Source organism: Eubalaena glacialis, chromosome 8 (assembly GCF_028564815.1).
Source record: "Eubalaena glacialis isolate mEubGla1 chromosome 8, mEubGla1.1.hap2.+ XY, whole genome shotgun sequence".
Taxonomy (NCBI): domain Eukaryota; kingdom Metazoa; phylum Chordata; class Mammalia; order Artiodactyla; family Balaenidae; genus Eubalaena; species Eubalaena glacialis.
In genome coordinates, this window is record NC_083723.1 from 104,232,972 (window position 1) to 104,253,062 (window position 20,091).

A 20,091-nucleotide genomic window follows, 5' to 3' on the forward strand; every position below is an offset into this window, starting at 1 on the left:
ATTGATTGTCTCCAAGTAGCATGGTTGCTCAGCTGTGGTCTTGGTCCCTGCAGCTTCTAGCTAATAAAGGCAGGTCTTAGAATAGGAGTCCAGGTGCTGCTTCATGAACTGGAAAACATGGAGGCTTAATGCATTCTTGCTTTCTCTCTCTGAAGTCTCCCATTTTATTTTAATTTTAATATATGATTTCATGAAGTTGAGTTAGATCCAATATCAAGACATCTCATATTGTCATGGGGCATTATAGCAACGAGAGTCACATTGGTCCATGTGAATTGTTTAATGAACCTTGTATCATTGATCCAGCCACCAATATGGCTATGACCATCCAGACTGGAGAGAAGGAAAGAGTCATCAACTGCCTTGAATTATTTGGGGGAGGAGGTGAGTATAAATTGTGCAGGATGGAATACATAAGTCAAGATCACCAAAAGAAAGAGTATAATGTATTAGGGATCCACCATGCTCCAGTAGGACCTAATCTTAACCGTTACTCTGCAAAACTCTATTTCTAAGTAAGGTCACATTCTCATATAGAACAGACTTGTGGTTGTCAAGGGGGAGGGGTTGGGGGAGGGATGGAGTGGGAAGCTGGGGTTAACAGATGTAAGCTATCTTATATAGAATGGATAAACAAGGCCCTACTGTATAGCTATCCTATGATAAACCATAATGGAAAAGAATATAAAAACTGTATATATATGTATAACTGAATCACTTTGCTGTAACAGCAGAAATTAACACAACATTGTAACTATACTTCAATTGTCTAAAAAACTCAAAAAATAAGTAAATAAATAATCACATTCTGAGGTACTAGGGGTTAGGACTTCAACATATAATTCTGGAGTGGGAGGGGGGACGCAATTCAACCCATAACATTTACCTTTTTTCTTAAAGCAATAATGCTTTGCCTGTGAAATTACGGCTGTGGGAAAGGAAGTAAAATAGTGGTACTGATGAGTGGTACGACTTCTAGTTTCAATTTCTAAGTCCTCCTGCTTATTTTTCTTCTTGATTTTGAGGGAGAAAAATACCAGAAGTCTTGGACAACTGTAAATGCCCTTAATTCATCTTGAGGGTTTTTCATGAGAAATAATATAATAGCAATAGAGATACAACTACTTGTCATAGAAGAACATGCAAAATTACCAGCCAAACTTTACAGTGACAAGAAATTGCTACTTTTAGATTTGAGCATATAAACACTGCCGATATACACCTCAGCTTCCCGCTGCCATTTTCCTCAAGATAAAGAATTTTCAAAGCAAAACCCAATCTAAGCAAAATTACGAAGTAAAGGAGACTTGCCTTTTGGCCATTCCCTTCTCTTCCTCCCCTGTTTCCTCCCTTTCAGGCACTTCACTGTGTCGTATTTGCCTTTCCTGGCTAGGATTGTCTGGGGTCCCGTAGACGTTCCGCCATCTTTGCTGTTTGGCCCGTCCTGCCACGACCATTCAGGATTTGTTATGATGAATTTACCTGCAGAAATCTGCCAGTTCTGAATTTCCTCAGGATCAGACTCTTTATTTTTATTTTTATTTTTTTCAAAATATATATCTTCTTTTTAAAATTTATTTATTTTATTTTATTTTATTTTATTTTATTTTGGCTGCATTGGGTCTTTGTTGCTGTGCACAGGCTTTTCTCTAGTTGCAGCGAGCGGGGGCTACTCTTCGTTGTGGTGCATGGCCTTCTCATTGCAGTAGTTTCTCTTGTTGCAGAGCACGGGCTCTAGTCGCGCGGGCTTCAGTAGCTGTGGCACGCAGGCTCAGTAGTTGTGGCTCACGGGCTCTAGAATGCAGGCTCAGTAGTTGTGGTGCACGGGCTTAGTTGCTCCAAGGCATGTGGGATCTTCCTAGACCAGGGCTTGAACCCGTGTCCCCTGCATTGGCAGGCAGATTCTTAACCACTGCACCACCAGGGAAGCCCCAGGATCAGGCTCTTTAAAATGCCATCTCTGATCACAATTTGCAAAACTAATGAATTTGATCCACGATAATGTGGTCATGGGAGACAGATGAAGAATCTTTCCATCCCTTGTAGGTAAATCTATATTGAAATAGAAAAACACTTTTGAAACAATGGCAGATGCCTCTGTTGTATAATTCAGCATAGTGGCTTCTAGCAGGATTCTCAGGCAGGGATAGCTACATAATTTGCATGATCCAGTGCAAATTGAAAATGCAGTGCCCCAGAACCAGTGCCCAGCTCACAGGCGACAGGCAAGTTCCAAAGGATTATAACTTCCACGCCAGTACATGCTCAGCGCCTGGATTGGGGATGTTCAAGAGGGCCCTCCGAGTCACCTGCCAAATGTACAGGGTGCTGCAGCCCCAAGACACCACAGGGCATGCTCCAGACTCTGACCTTCCTTGCACCTGCACCTAGGCCACCACCAGGGGCAGAAGTGGGCAACAGAATGCAGGTTTCCCCACTCTGCTGCCACCACCTGGTTGCTAGGCCACGTAGAGGGTGACAGTGGTCATGGGGTGAGAGTGGGGAGGAGGAGGAAAAGCATGCCCAAGGCACCAGGGGGCAGGAAGCAGGCAGCCAAGAACCTCCCCCAGGTCAGAGGGGGGCAGGTGTGTGAGCCAAGGCTCCGAGCCCCCAGAGAATGGTTCATTGTCCCAGCAGACTTCACTTAGAAACCACAAATTCAAAGATAAAATTATTAAAGAGTTTCAAGACAGTAGCCACAGAGCATTAAACCCTAAATGCAGTGGCTCCATAGAAAAGAGAGCAGTATTTTCATGCAAGTAGATCTTTGTAGTGGTCCTTAATCACATGGCATTATAAGGACACCAAGACATAGTGCAAACAGCGTAGGATTTGGAATGAAAAGATCCAGATTTGTGTCCTGAGTTGCTGGTTTACTAACCAAATGAGATTATTATTAAACTTTTCAAAACCATGCTTTTATCACGTATGATGGTATTGTAAAGTGGTATCCTACAAGGGTTAAATTCAATAAGGTTCATGTGACAGAGACGACCAGCTAGCCACCAAAATCCATCCAGCTCATCTTTGGGTACACAGCTAGATGAAATTTCCTTGTCTTTCTTACAGATAGGTGGGGCCATCTGACTAAGTTCTCTCCAACAGAATGTGAGCAGAAGTGATATATGCCACTCCCAGCCAGGTCCTGAAAATCTCCCACAGCTGTTTCTCTACACCCTTCCCATTCTGTAGGCTGGTTGTAAATGATGATGAGGTCCTAGAAGCAGGAATTCTTAACCTGGGGTCCGTGGAGCCCCAAAGGATCCACGGATAGAACTCAGGGAATCTATGATTTAAATGAGGCATATCTTTAAATCTTTATTTCCACTAACCTCTATTTGAAATGTTGCAGTTCCTTTCACTGTTAATGTAGGCAACAAAGCACAGTGCTATGAGCAGTAACTGACACTTTCACCAATAAAAGTCACCAATACTACAGTTGTTGGAGAAATCTGAAATACAACGTATGCTCATCACTACTTTGATAGTATAGTCATCATTAGACCCACTGTTAGATCTTATTTAATGCATTAATTAAAAGCACATATACTACTCTAGCACAAATTAGCTCTTTTAATACTTTAATAACGATATTTCAACATAATTTTCATTATGTAATCTTAAATATTTTATTTTATGCATTTGTAACATTATTCCAAGAAAGAAGTTTGCAGGCTCAACCAGACTGTCTAAGTGGCCCATGACACAAAAAATTTAGGACCCTGGTAGGATTATGCTAAGGAGGAAAAAAAAAATTTAAACATGAAAGGCTATTTACTATGTGATCCCATCTATAAGACATTCTGGAAAAGGCAAATTTATAAGGACAGAAATCAGTGGGGAAGGGAAGGAGATTGACTACAAAGGGGCACAAGGATACTTCTGGATTGATGGACACGTTCTAGATCTCAAATGTGACAGTGGTTATGCAACTGTATGTATTCATCAAAACTCACTGAACTCTACACCTAAGAAGGGAGAAATTCACTATATGTAAATTATACCTAAATAAACCTAACTTAAAAAAAAAAAAGAAAAAAACCCTGCTAGAGGACAGCAGAGCCACAGAGGAAAGGAGCCTTCATGAAGACATGGAGGAGAGTCACCCACTGACCCGCACAACTGCCCAGGGCTGTCGTGTGAGAGAGAAAGAAACTTCTATTGTGTTGAGTCCAGGTTTGGGGCTATTTGTTACCACAGTTTAGACCACCCTGACACATTTAGTAAAAGTATTTGCTACACTGTAACACAATACAAATGTTGGAATGAGAATATTTGTGTGCAAGTCCTGACGATGTTACTTCGGAGGTTTTGCATAATTTGGACAATCACTTGACTTCTCTGAACTTTAATTTCTTCATCATGGAATGGATAGATTGATTATACTCCCCTTGCAATATGTTGTGAAGATGAGAAACAATACAGACCTTAGCCTAGAGCACCCAATAAATGAAGAACTGTTAAGTAGTCACCTATTCTGATTGTGTTTGGAGCACTACCCAATGCATTTGTAGTCCCAGCCCTATAAAATCTGGCATTACACCTTCCTTTGCAAAGCTATTTCTTGCAATGTAGGCCCCCGTCTTTATCAAGTGTCTTTCAGATCTCATAGTTAGATAGGATGTTCAAGACCATGTAACCCATTCCTTTCGTTTCCTATTTCCGCTTAGGGGAACAAAACTAAAGTAACAGTATAGCTTTAGGCTCTGAGACACAGAATTGGCAACTAAGACCCAGAGATGAAAGAAGAGGTCCAGAAAAACCCCACATTCTGAGTCAAAGCCACAGCTATTGAGGAGGAGGCAGCATCCCACGGGGCTTGTGGAGAGCTGCCGTTCTGGAAGAACTGAGGGAAGAACTGGAAGAGAGGAGGTCATGATTTGGGAGACTACAGCTTCATTGAAATGAGGCTATTCTCTTCCTTTACCTCCTGAAAACCAAAGAAAGGTGATAATAAAAGTAGAGGATTCCCAAACTCTCATCCCCAACTACAGTGGGGGCTGCAGATGAGTATCTTATCTAAGAGTGGATCAAGGACCAGGATGGCCAAGTGCCTGATGCCACTTCAGAGAATGATGATAGATCTGAGAGAAGGTTAGTTTGGGAGAGGCAACCTGAATTTCCACTCTTTGGAGAAACAAGGATTCTTGAGTGTCTGTGGGTCACGATGACACTGATGAAGGGGTCTATATGTCTGAGCCACCTCACTTTTACTGAACTGAACAACCACCCAACAGTTATGCGACTCCAAGTGATGTGGACCCCAAGTGAAGTGGCAGGGGCTGTGGCCATAGTGGCTGGAATCCAAGCCAGACCCCCCAAACTAGGGACTGTGCAAAGAGGAGGCCCCTATCAGCACCCTTCAAAGAATCAACAAACACACCACAGAGAGAATAGCATTTGGTTGCTACCATAAAATGCAAATGTACAAGTGCCAGTCACAATCGGCAGAGTAGTAGCTGCTACTTCATTATAGGCCATTCTATAAGGAGACTTCTGCCTCTGCCTTTCCTACTTGCTCCCCACCCCAGCACCATAGGGGAAGCAGTGAGAAGGTAGGAGTGAGGGGAGGTGCCTCAGAGAGTGTCCACCATATGCTCTCTGCCTGCTCCAGTCAGCCAGCCTACAAACCACTGCTCCAGCTTCTACCACCACCACCAACCACTACTATTCCCCTTACCACCACTCTGCCTACCACCATCACTATCAGTAGCAAGCAGCTAGAGCCAAAAGTCTTACCTGTATGGGCAGGGGTATGGCTAGAGATTTGGGCCAAGTATGAGTTTTCTATACATATATATTTTTTACTTTTGAATGTATATGAGTTTAATATTTTTAAATGGATAGTACTACCCTTAAAACATGATCGATGAACTAGCCTAATAACTCTGTGTCTTCTGTGTCTTTCAAGTTGTGGAATTGCACTGAAATGCCTCAAAGGAGCCCATTACCCAGAGGCAGAGCATAACTTGAGAAGGTAAAATCATTTCATGATTATGCCCACAATGAATTGAAACTTTTGATAAAATGAATAATAAATTGACATTTTTTGAGCACCAAGTACATCTCAAGCACTGTTTATTAAACATGATCTTTTTCACACCTAAGAGAACTTCCTCGCTGAAATAGCTCCCAAGCCAAGGTAAGCCGACGTATTCTTCCCAACTCCAATGACAAAAGTATTGGTTTGCAATAGACTACATTTAAATACATTTTAACAAGTACACTTACTGATCTGGAAATCATTAGTGTGCCATGAATTAAGAGCATGAGGTAGAAACAAAAGGTATAAGGGATCTCAGAGCTTTGCCAGGCAACTGCCCACAAGGGCATTAATTTATCAGTCAATACATGCCCACACAGCAGAAAATATGGAATGTGAAAATTGTTTCTTGCCACTAATGTATTTAATCTGTGGGTGATCAGTATTCTTTTGCAGAAAGTGAGGCCATCAGTTCTGAGGCAGATGTCGGCACAAAAAACAAAGCCACAACCAATATTAACACCATTGAATAAGCCAGATATTATGGAGCCAGGCTAGTAATTCTCAGAAAACAAGACAGGATTAGGTAAATCTGTGAGCATTTAAAATGTACATTCTCATCTCAATAATTTCCTTACATCGTTTACATGTTGAAATAATTTTAAATGTATCGGGTTAAATGAAATATATTATTAAAATAAAAAAATTTTAAAATAAAATGTACATTCTCATGTTAAGTAGTGGTTTGAGAATTATTTTCTTTGACATGATTGATGTCACTGCTTCCCTCTGGGTTGCAGTGGTGGTGATGGTGGTAGTGTTTCTGATTTCTTTTGTTTTTTGTTTTTGACTACCCAAGGTTCACCATGAAATGACTCACCAAAACAGAAACTGAAAACCCAAAATTAAAGATCAATTCATCACAATTCTTCATCAAACCCAGTAGAAAAAAAAGGCCCAAATTGCATGCTTAGCCATTGTTATGAGCTGAATTGTTTCCCTTCAAAATTCCTATGTTATTCCTGGCACCCCAGAATGTGACTATATTTGGAGATAGGGTCTTTAAAGAGGTAATTAAGTTAAAATGAGGTCATTAGGGTGGGCCCTAATCCAATATGACTGGTTTCCTTACAAGAAGAGGAAATTTGGACACAAACACACACACAGGAAAATACCATGTGAAGACACAGGGAGAAGACAGCCACCTACAAGAGAAGGAGAAGGGCCTCAGAAGAAACCAACCTGCTGACACCCTGATGCCTCCAGAACTATGAGAAAATTAATTTCTGTTGTTTAAGCCACCCAGTCTGTGGTACTTTGTTATGGCAGCCCTGACAGACTAATACAGCCATCATTATTTTTCAACTATATATTTTACTTAAAATCATAGCACTGTGCCCAAAGCATCAATTAAGTGCCAGAGTATCAATTATCCAGGCCAACCCTATCATTCTATGTATAGTAATAATAACTAGCAGTATTGGGTGCCTACAGTGTGGGACACTGGGACGGATATCTATATTCTGATATTTGTATCAACCCTGTTCAGTGTATGCATGGCTATGGTCCCCATTTTTACAGATTCCCAGAGCCAGTGACTATCAGAAACCGGGGTTCAAACCCAGGTCAGCTTGACACCAAAGTCCTAAACTCTTGGACATTACACCAGAATGAGTTTACCAATTTGCCTACTGTTAACCAATTTGCCTGCTGTTCTGACTCACAGCTGAACTAGAGCTGGAATGGAGGTCACCTGACTCCCAAACCAGTATCCTGCCTTGATGACTGCAAGACATTTTGAAACATAAAATTTTACGGAGTTCTCGCATCAGTGCAGGGTGGCCTGGCAAAGGGCTGAGACCCACTGGACCTCCTTTTCCTGTCTCATACTCTACAGATGCTCTACACAGCATCAGAAGATTGGAAAATGGGTGAGGCTTCTGGACTAGGAACATCTGTGAGGGTGGCTGGATACTGATCGTGGGTAAGAGAAGAGGAAGAGCCATGCTAATGAGGTTTAGGGGGGTTGGGTTTATTTATTTTTTTAAGAAAGGCAGACTGCCACTTGCAGAGCCCTCGTTAGGATGTATCTGGAATCCTGGTAGCTTGACTGCCCTATGTTGTCCTACAAATGGACCATGAGAGCTTGTTTGGAGGTCCTAGCAGGAGAGCACAGCTACCTGCCTGCACTTGAAGGAAGAAAGATCCACCTCTATCGGGGAAGGTTGCCCTCCTCCACCAGCATGCAGCTTCAGGAGGGACACATGTGATGGAGCGGACAGGGAGGTAGAGGACAGTTGCTTAGCCAGCCAGATCAGCCCAATCAACCCTGGCAATCAAAGGGGTGACAGATGTTGCAGCCAGATAGCCCTCACATGCAAGATTTAGAGTTTGAAGAAGAAAACTAAAATAGTTGGGGTTTAGAACATGAGAAACAGAAATTTTCACCATACATAACAGATTTATAAGCTTTTATAGGCAATCTGCATGTAAATAAGAAATTCTAGAATTTCGGAGGTTTTCTTTTGATGAAATTGCTTTTCCTCTCTCATGCCTGTAGAGATCTACGTTGAACTCCTATAGTTTATACTCAAGCTTGTTTCTGACATACTCATTCTGACATACTCAAAATCAGACTACAAAATTTCATGTTAAAAATCCTAAATAAAACCTAGAGCTCATCACTGTGGTGTGAAATATCCCAAATGCAAGATGCTAAATTGTAAGGATGAAACTCTTTTTGCAGTGTTAAGGGAAAATTGCCTCTTCTAAACTGTCTTCATGTAAGTAGCCTCTGTATCAGTGGTTCGCAAAGTGTGGTTCCCCAGGCCAGTGGCACTAGCATCACCTGGGGTGGGGACTTGTTAGAAATGCAGTCTCAAGCCCCAACCCAGATGTACTGAATCAGAAACTCAGAAATCTGTGTTTATAAGCCTGCCCAGGTGATTCTGATGAGCACATATGTTTTGCAACCACTGGTCTATAATAAATATTTTTTTATTGGCGTATAGTTGCTTTACAATATTGTGTTAGTTTATAATATACAGCTATACGTATACATATATCCCCTCTTTTTTGGATTTCCTTCTCATTTAGTTCACCACAGAACACTGAGTAGAGTTCCCTGTGCTATGCAGTAGGTTCTCATTAGTTATCTATTTTATACATAGTATCAATAGTGTATATATGTCAATCCCAATCTCCCAATCTTCCCACCCACACCCCCTTTCCCGCTTGGTATCCATACGTTTGTTCTCTACATCTGTGTCTCTATTTCTGCTTTGTAAATAAGATTGTCTATACCAATTTTTTCAGATTCCACATATATGCATTAATATACGATATTTGTTTTTCTCTTTCTGACTTACTTCACTCTGTATGGCAGTCTCTAGGTCCATCCATGTCTCTATAAATGACCCAAAAAACACAGAACGCTTCACGAATTTGCATGTCATCCTTGCACAAGGGCCATGCTAATCTTCTCTGCATCGTTCCAATTTTAGTATATGTGCTGCCAAAGCGAGCACTAATAAATATTTTTTAAACTTTGAAAAAGTCTTAAATACTGAACTCTAAAATCTTTAATCAGTAAAATGATTTTAAAAGGAGAGTTGTCAGAATGACCCAAGTAATTACTAAATCATGTTCTGTCAAAGACTCAACACCACCTATTGAAGTGATACCTGTATTCTGGCCTCAGGTACCTTTCAATACCTAGAGTCCGTGAGCATTGAGAGAGAACAATCTCCCGATCGAATAATTGCGTAATTACAAATAATTGGTACTTCAGTTTTTTTCAAAGTTTTGATTTCCCAGTCTCTTAAAATTAAGAGTGCCATTCCTATGAAAATATCCTCCTGAACCAAAACCTATTCCATTTAGCATTCTCAAATCTAAATAAGGAATACACCAAAATGTTAAAAGTGTTTCTCTCTGGGCAGAGGAATTATGGATGAATTTTATTCTTGTCTTTATACTGTTGTATTAATATTTCTTTAAAAAAATATTAAGGTAAAGTTAGATAAGCATATGAGGTTCTAGTAAACCTGAGAGAAATCCATCATTATAATGTTTGCAGCCAGATCCACTATTTATAGGTAAAGAAAGATTTTTATAAATTGACATAGAATGTATTTTCAATAAACAAGATTGAACAGAGACTTTTTTCCCATCACTTTTCTCTTTTCCTTCTAACACGTGACAGATAGACTGACTATATTACATGGCAATTAGGAATTATTCTAGGGAAAAAGTCGAAATAGATTTATCTTAATTGTAACAGAGTTTTTTTTAATGTTGAAATGTTTTCTACTCTAAAGAAAGAGTATGCTTTGGAATCTACAGAGATAATCTTTTTATAATACAGAGAGTCACTGTACATAACCCCTTGTCATGCTTAATGGTCCTCAGTTCCGTGGGCTGTTACTCTCTTTGGTTGATTGGTAGTTATATTGTAATGAAAAGAGATTCATATTTTAGCTACTCACTCTTTATTGCAGCAACTGAGATCGGAGTTTTTTATTTTCCTCACTTTGATTCTTTAAGATGTGTTTTCCTCAACATAGATCTATTTTTTTCATTTTTAAATGTTTTTCATTTAAATTTCCCTTAGGTACTTCCTGTGAATTTTATGGGCCTCCTTTCTTATTATTGCTATAGTTGTCATTTCTGAAATCAATGAAGCATAGCCTTTTATAGGGCTGACATGTACCAATCTAGTGAGCTAGAAGAAACTTTGGCATTTTATTTCTCTACAATTTTCTACCGAAATAATGATTCTGTATATAATGTTGTTAAACTAATTTTTTGAAATCCTAAGTACGGTCTTTCTTCCTTAGGTACATTTTTGTCACTTCCCATATACCGTGCTATTGTCTTCACACTGTGGTTTAGTAAAGGAAGCACAGAGTTAGAATCGGAAGCCCTGGATTAAGTTCAGTTTCTGCCACTCACTAATTCTATCAATCACTTAACTTCTTTGTATTCCACATTTTTCAGCTATAAAATGGGAGTGATATTAACTACATCACAGGGATTTAAAAATAAATAATAGTAAGACCATAAAATTTTAGAGTAATTATGGTTATTGTTTTCTGTCCTGACTGAAGTGCCCCAGGTATCATGAAGTAACTAGAGAAGGGAATGGAAAGAGTATAATTCAAAAGAAATAAAATTTGCCTTCAGAATTAAGCGTAGAACTTTTCTTGATCACATCCTCTCTGCCACATACACACCCTTCACTTACATACTCTGTGGTTTTTATCAGCTCACAGTGTTTTTCAGGTGGTTTGGCTGGGAAGGTTTTTAACCAGGCCTCGGAGGAGTTTCTATACTGAGTTTCTAGAGTGGGGTTGGAGTCTGGTGGTTAAAAAAAAAAAAAAAAAAAAATCCTAGAAGGAAACAAAATCAAAACACTCCCTTAGCACTTCAACTATCTGTTCAACCTGTATGTTTTCCCTCCAAAAATCACTGGTACATCCTTTCCTCAAGCCACTTTGTGGATAAGATAGGGTTTCTGAAATGGGGTAAAAAGAGATGGATGGCTATGCAGGTGTACATTTAGGTATATGTAGGGTCACTTAGTTTCCTGGGAATAAATGAAGTATTGAAAAGTAAGGAACAGATGGATCTTGTGAAATGGATGAAAGACACGGTCCCAGAGCAACCTCTGGACTTGAGAAGTCAGACAGGACCATGTGTGCAGGAAGGTCTGACTCTTAGGGTAACTAGAGAAGGAGGACAAAAGTAACAGCTCTAGGCCACTAACATGGGAATCTGAAATGGGTCTGACAATGACAGGGTGGCCCTGGTAAGAACAGATACAGGACGGATTTCTATGTAGTGGTTAGTCTCTCCTATTTCACTGTGTTCTTTCCTCTGCTAATTAAAACCTTTGTCCACCAGAGGATACTTCAGTTACCTTCTATTCTCTGTGTTAAAAATCTGTTTGATGTTTTCCCAGAATTAAGAAATTGTTTTGTACTAACTGCAATTAATAACAATGGAAAATAGCATTCCAGCAAAAGTACAGATGGATTCTGTTTGCCTAAGAGAAGAGTGAGAAAATTCTATGACATTAAAGACTCAATTCAGTCACTGCAAACGTGGCCCCTCAATTTACCCACCTATGTGCAGAAGATAATAATACTCATTTTATAAGGATGTTATGACTGTAAATGGGACTAACGGTTACACAGCACTGAAAATACTGAAGTCTAATTAATTTTTATGCATTTTTCCATGATGTTTGTGTATGCATGTGTGTTTGATGAAAAACACCTTGTAAAGAAAAATGAGAATGTCCACTTGGTTGGACCAAAAGACAGAGATTAAAGTACTTCTTTTTTTTTAAGTTATAAGGAAGCATTACTATCATCTATTCTAAGAACTGCAAAGAGTTTTATGTTATTTGGAGACTAATGGAGCTACTCTATTTGTTCTTTTACTAGGCCCCACCAACACCAATAGAGAAAAATTAATTCTTTGACTCAAGAAAAATTTATTGAGCACCCATTAGGCATTATACTGGGCTCTGGAGATTTGATTTTTTTAATAAGACATGATTCCTGTCCTTGATAGAGAGAAGTCTATTAAAGAAATTCTCATCTCAAAACAATGAAAAAAATGTACTCATGCATTTCAAAGTTTATTCTGTGGTCTATGCAACAGAGGTACAGTTTGCTCATAGAGAAGAATAATTCTGTCCATCTACCACTATTAGTTTAAAAAACATCATACTTCTAGATCTAAACATTCCTGAATATAAAACGTTTCAAACTAAAAAAAAAAACTTAATGTGATTTTCTAAAAAAAAAAAAAAAGAATGTATGTGAAGGACAACCAAGAAAGATGACTTAATAGATTATAAGTATTAACGTTGAATTAAATTTCAACTTTAATGCTATTGAAACAAAACCAAAGAATCCTCAGAGAACAAGTTTTGCCACTGATACTGTCATTCATGAAAATGAGCCATTAAAAAGCAGTAGTTTGATAGACATTGCATTGAATCTGTAGATTGCTTTGGGTAGTATAGTCATTTTCACAATGTTGATTCTTCCAATCCAAGAACACGGTATATCTCTCCATCTGTTTGTATCATCTTTAATTTCTTTCATCAGTGTCTTATAGTTTTCTGCATACAGGTCTTTTGTCTCCTTAGGTAGGTTTATTCCTAGGTATTTTATTCTTTTTATTGCAATGGTAAATGGGAGTGTTTCCTTAATTTCTCTTTCAGATTTTTCATCATTAGTGTATAGGAATGCAAGAGATTTCTGGGCATTAATTTTGTATCCTGCTACTTTACAATTCATTGATTAGCTCTAGTAATTTTCTGGTAGCATCTTTAGGATTCTCTATGTTTAGTATCATGTCATCTGCAAACAGTGACAGTTTTACTTCTTCTTTTCCGATTTGGATTCCTTTTATTTCTTTTTCTTCTCTGATTGCTGTGGCTAACACTTCCAAAACTATGTTGAATAATAGTGGTGAGGGTGGGCAACCTTGTCTTGTTCCTGATCTTAGTGGAAATGGTTTCAGTTTTTCACCATTGAGAATGATGTTGGCTGTGGGTTTGTCATATACGGCCTTTATTATGTTGAGGTAACTTCCCTCTATGCCTACTTTCTGGAGAGTTTTTACGTAAATGGGTGTTGAATTTTGTCAAAAGCTTTTTCTGCATCTATTGAGATGATCATATTGTTTTTATCCTTCAATTTGTTAACATGGTGTATCACATGGACTGATTTGCGTATATTGAAGAATCCTTGCATTCCTGGGATAATCCCCACTTGATCCCCATGGTGTATGATCCTTTTAATGTGCTGTTGGATTCTGTTTGCTAGTATTTTGTTGAGGATTTTTGCATCTATGTTCATCAGAGATATTGATCTGTAGTTTGGCATTTTTCACAGAATTGGAACAAAAAATTTCACAATTTGTATGGAAACACAAAAGACCCTGAATAGCCAAAGCAATTTTGAGAAAGAAAAATGGAGCTGGAGGAATCAGGCTCCCTGACTTCAGACTATACTACAAAGCTACAGTAATCAAGACAGTATGGGACTGGCACAAAAACAGAAATATAGATCAATGGAACAGGATAGAAAGCCCAGAGATACATCCATGCACATATGGTCACCTTATCTTTGATAAAGGAGGCCAGAATATACAGTGGAGAAAAGACAGCCTCTTCAATAAGTGGTGCTGGGAAAACTGGACAGCTACATGTAAAAGATTGAAATTAGAACACTTCCTAACACCATACACAAAACTAAACTCAAAATGGATTAAAGACCCAAATGTAAGGCCAGACACTATAAAACTCTTAGAGGAAAACATAGGCAAAACACTCTATGACATAAATCACAGCAAGATCCTTTTTGACCCACCTCTTAGAAAAATGGAAATAAAAACAAAAATAAACAAATGGGACCTAATGAAACTTAAAAGCGTTTGCACAGCAAAGGAAACCATAAGCAAGGCGAAAAGACAACCCTCAGAATGGGAGAAAATATTTGCAAATGAAGCAACTGACAAAGGATTAATCTCCAAAATATACAGGCAGCACATGCAGCTCAATATCAAAAAAACAAACAACCCAATCCAAAAATGGGCAGAAGGCCTAAATAGACACTTCTCCAAAGAAGATATACAGATTGCCAACAAACACATGAAAGGATGCTCAACATCACTAATCATTAGAGAAATGCAAATCAAAAGTACAACGAGGTATCGCCTCACACGGTCAGAATGGCCATCATCAAAAAATCTACAAACGATAAATGCTGGAGAGGGTGTGGAGAAATGGGAACCCTCTTGCACTGTTGGTGGGAATGTAAATTGATACAGCCACTATGGAGGCTCCTTAAAAAACTAAAAATAGAACTACCTTATGACCCAGCAATGCCACTACTGGGCATATACCTTGAGAAAACCATAATTCAAAAAGAGTCATGTACCACAATATTCATTGCAGCTCTATTTACAATAGCCAGGACATGGAAGCAACCTAAGTGTCCATCAACAGATGAATGGATAAAGAAGATGTGGCACATATATACAATGGAATATTACTCAGCCATAAAAAGAAACGAAATTAAGTTATTTGTAGTGAGGTGGATGGACCTGGAGTCTATCATACAGAGTGAAGTAAGTCAGAAAGAGGAAAACAAATACCATATGCTAACACATATATATGGAATCTAAAAAAAAGAAAAAAAAAAGGTTCTGAAGAGCCTAGAGGCAGGACAGGAGTAAAGACGCAGACGTAGAGAATGGACTTGAGGACACAGGGAGGGGGAAGGGTAAGCTGGGACGAAGTGAGAGAGTACCACTGACATATATACACTGCTAAATGTAAAATAGGTAGCTAGTGGGAAGCAGCTGCATCGCACGGGGAGATAAGCTCGTGCTTTGTGACCACCTAGAGGGGTGGGATAGGGAGGGTGGGAGGGAGATGCAAGAGGGAGGGGATATGGGGATATATGTATACATATAGCTGATTCACTTTGTTATACAGCAGAAACTAACACAACATTGTAAGGCAATTATACTTCAACAAAGGTGTTAAAAAAAAAAGAACTGATTAAAAAAAAATAGCAGTAGTTTGAGGGTCATCATTGATGTCTAGCAATACCAAATAGATACCAACCACTGTAGGTAATAAATGTTTTATCTCCCCTAACATGGGTGTCCCAAGCTAAATGTTCACCATTTTTATGCAGACTCATCTGTCAATGAAATCTTCCCAGGAGAAGATACTGCCACACTATGGAGAGGGACATCCAGCCACACTGCTCACTAATTGGTCCATACCTAGGACCTCTCAGCAGCACTCCACAGATGATGCAGTAGATTTTGCTTTAAAATAAAAGAATCACTTCTGGACCTGGGAGTAAGTTAGGAAACACATTAGCAACACCCTCACCAATCTCATACTTCACAAACTAAATGATGGAGCTTTTTAATAGGAGGAATAGACCAAAACGAGTCTTCAGTTAGACATAAGCCTCCAAAATCACAGACAGTTCTAATCACTTTAAAGCTACTAAATTTGCCACAATAAGGCAAAATATCATGAAATCACCAGCATCAACAAACATTTCTTCAGTGTCTATGATGAATAAAAACATAATGCATGATGTTAGGGATACACAGAGAAATGGAACACAATATCTGACCTCAAAGGGTTTGTAAGATAATTGAGAAAGAGAACACAGACATTTAAAGTGAAGTGAAATACAAGGTAGCACGAGGAAAACTACAGCACTAGATGAGCATTTAATCTAAAGGGATGGGTGGGGGGAGCAGCGTTTAACTAAGGTGCATTATATATCCCTAAGCCAATCACTGACCAGCATGCTCTACATAGTTACATGCTTAATTGGGGTTTTAAGATAATAGACTCTATCCTAAGGAAATAATCCAATATTTAAGCAAAACTTCAGGTGCAGAATGTTCTAAAACATTATTCATCACCACTGAATAACTGGAAACAACCTAAATATTTAATAGAGTTTTGATTCAACTACACAGAAAAATTATACATAGCCATTAGAGGAGATATTTACAAATCGTTATGAGAAAATACTAACTCTAGTACACTAGTACACTAACTCAAAAGCACAGAAACTGTATATGCTTTATGATCTCAACTTTGTGCCTTAAAAAAACTATGAAATATTAAACTAATCATTTGCTCTGAAAATTAGTAAATAAAGGAAATCATTAGGCACTTACCCTGTCATTTTAGGAGGAAAAAAATTTATGAGGGAAAGTTCTTTTATAGAGAATAATTCCAGTCAATAAATATATAAAGAATAGAATTAGAAAATCACCATTTTGAAATCCCCAGTGAAATAATTAATTCAGGCAAGAATCTCAGTGAATGCTAACACCATTAGGTGAAAAGATAATGAGGGACTGGATACTATTTGAAAGTACCAAAATTTCACCCCACAGACTACTTGCCGATCACAAAGGGAAAAAAAATGCAAGTATGTGACTGCATCACTTTAATTGGGGAATCAAACAGCATTGCTCCTAGCAAGATACTCTGATACTATATGCCTCTTGACATGAACTAATATGAGCCACACAGCGTTACCTATGAAACAGTCTTGCCAAAAATGTTAGCCATGGCCTTAGATCTAATTTCCAGTCTGTAGGAAACACAGGGAACAGAGCAAGTCAACTATTACCTGGAAGAAACAATCCCTCATCAAAATGTGAGACATTCTACGAGATTGGTCTCTTCAAAAGGTGATGTCATGAAAAGAAACTAGAGACACGTAATAACCCAATGGCCACCCTTAACTGTATCCTGGTTTGGAAAACCATCTGGGGGAAACTGAGGACATTTTAAATACAGATTGGGTATTAGATTATATTTGGGAGCTATTAATAATTTTGATGATCATGTTATTTATGTTACATAAGAGAATGTTTTATATTTTGGAAAGTAAAGAAGCATGGCTCACTCTCCTAAGAGACAGAGATAGACAGAGATGGAGAGAGCTACAGAAAAACAGAGCCAGAAGAGACAGAGAAAGGAATTATTTATGGCAAATTCTAATTACCATTGAATCTAGGTGGTAGGTATATGGTCCTTCATGCTAGCCTTTCATTTTTTTCTATATGCTTAAATTTTTTATCATAAAAACTTGAAAAAAAATGTATAGAAAAAAGACTAAAAAGAAATATACCAAAATATTGACAGTAGTTATGTCAGCATAATTATAGGTGATGTCCCTCTCAGTTAAAAAAATATTATTCTGTAATTTCAAAGAAATGCAGGCATTAGGTAGAATTGTGTGTGAAAAAATAAAAAGCCCTAAGTCTATCCATTTAAGGCAGTTGTGATGTGGGCTATTGTTGCTTTGGTTCTGACGTTATATATATCAGTAGTTTCCAAAAGGAAGTTCAAGGCATATTAAGTCATATTTCAAATAGTATCTTGGCAAAGCAATAGGGAGGGCTCCAAAAACAGGCCAACCCAGACACAAACTGCCCACACAGCTCATTAATAAAGAAGGACATTTTTTAAATCTTGAAAAAATTCAATCCAAAACCTCTGGGGAAATTCTTTTCTGCATAGTTATTCAATAATAGAGAAGCCTGGAAAGCAACAAATGGCAAGAACAGCAGTGGAGAAATGGGGGGAGATCTTGGAATGATAATGGAAAACAAATTAGAGATTAGTTTCCAATGACGTCAGTGAGAAACAGGTCAGTGCTGTTTTGGACTGGGTATCGAGGCAAGACTGCCTTTCCTCACTGCTTGCTGAGACCATCTAGTCCCAGGTAATGTTCAAATTGGGAACACAAGAAACCTTCGTCTAGCAAAGCATATAAATAGGAGCCTTCGGGGATTCATTCATCAGAGCAAGAAATGAAATATGCAGAACTTGCCAAGAGACGACAGAGTTAAGAGATAAAGTTACAAAAATATGTAAAAGATATTAATGTCAGGAAGAAAGAGAAAGCATTCAGCCTCGAGCTAAGAATAATGATATGAAATAAAATTAAGAACTGAAAAAAATTGTAGTAAAAATTATTTAAATGATGTCATTGGACCATCTCTTACCACTTGCCTTTAGATTCAACCGAGCAATTTAATAGTCACATGCTTCTTGTACCAGTGCATGGCTTAACGCTTTTCCCTTTTAGTCAGAGAGTGGCTTACACCGAGAGTCCGTAAATAATAGTCTAGTACAGTGGTGCCCAATTCTTGCTGCACATGAGGAACATTGGGAGAATTTTTTAAATTCCAGCATCCAGGCTGCATCCTATACCTGTTAAGCCAAAAAATCTACGAGTGGGAACAAAGTGTCAGTATACTTAAAGACTGTCAGGAGATTCCAATGTGCACCAGGGTTTGGGAAATACTGGTGTGGTATGCAGAAGCAAATGCTGGGAGCTGTACCGATTACAGCTGATTAAAATATTTTAGGCACAACCTCCCCCACAAGTGCTAACAGCTCAAATCATATACCGCCTACATAGGAAGAGGCAAGAATTGTGATACTTTAGGCAGTGAAGTCTAGAGCTGAGAGAGCCACCACCAGGAATGGAAGCTAGTGAATTGTCCCACAGGTTCAGCTTGGTAAGAATGTTGTAAGAACTGATTCCAGACTAGCTGAAAATAAATGGGATGTCTTTTTTCACCCCTTTTTATGGATAGAAATCGAGAGTCTATATACTCTGTTACCGTTTAAAACCAACTGCATTAAAATTTTTTCAGCCCTAACTGATGTTGGTTTTATTTCAGAATATGACACCCATTTTGAATTGCTTCCATTCCTTTTTTGTTTTCTGATAGAGCGTTTATTAATACTCCTCATGTAACAATTTGGAAGCTTTCTTGAATCACTGTAATTTTTAAAAAATATATGAAGTAGCCAAGACATGGAAACAACCTAAATGTCCATCGAAAGATGAATGGATAAAGGAGATGTGGTACATATATACAATGGGATACTACTCAGCCATAAAAAGGAACGAAATAATGCCATTTGCAGCAACATGGATGCAACTAGAAGATTATCATACTAAGTGAAGTAAGGCAGAAAGAGAAAGACAAATACCATATGATATCACTTATATGTGGAAACTAAAATATGGCACAAAGGAACCTACCTACAAAACAGAAACAGACTCACAGACATAGAGAACAGACTTGCAGTTGCCAAGGGGGAGGGGGGAGGGAGAGGGACGGACTGGGAGTTTGGGGTTAGTAGATGCAAACTATTACACTTAGAATGGATAAACAACAAGGTCCTACGGTATAGCACAGGGAACTATATCCAATCTCCTGGAATAAACAGTAATGGAAAAGAATATTAAAAAAGAATGTATATATGTGTAAAACTGAGTCACTTTGCTGTAAGCAGGAATTAGCACAACATTGTAAATCAACTATACTTCAATTTAAAAAGTATATATATATATACTATATATATGTACATATATATATATATATATCTCTCTAGGGTTGGCCAAAGAGTTCATTTGGGTTTTTCCATAACATCGTCTGGAAAAATCTGAACGAACTTTTTGGCCAACCAAAGACGTGCTATACAAGTGTATGAATTTGGAAGTGACTTGGAA

General features: G+C 38.4%; 1 non-coding gene across 1 annotated transcript; it reads right to left on the reverse strand.

Moving 5' to 3' along the window:
- Positions 1 to 9,403: 9,403 nt before the first annotated feature.
- LOC133097107 (U6 spliceosomal RNA) lies at positions 9,404 to 9,510 on the reverse strand. Its single transcript, XR_009701980.1, has one exon. It is a non-coding gene; the product is annotated as a U6 spliceosomal RNA (small nuclear RNA).
- Between the last annotated feature and the right edge of the window lie 10,581 nt (positions 9,511 to 20,091).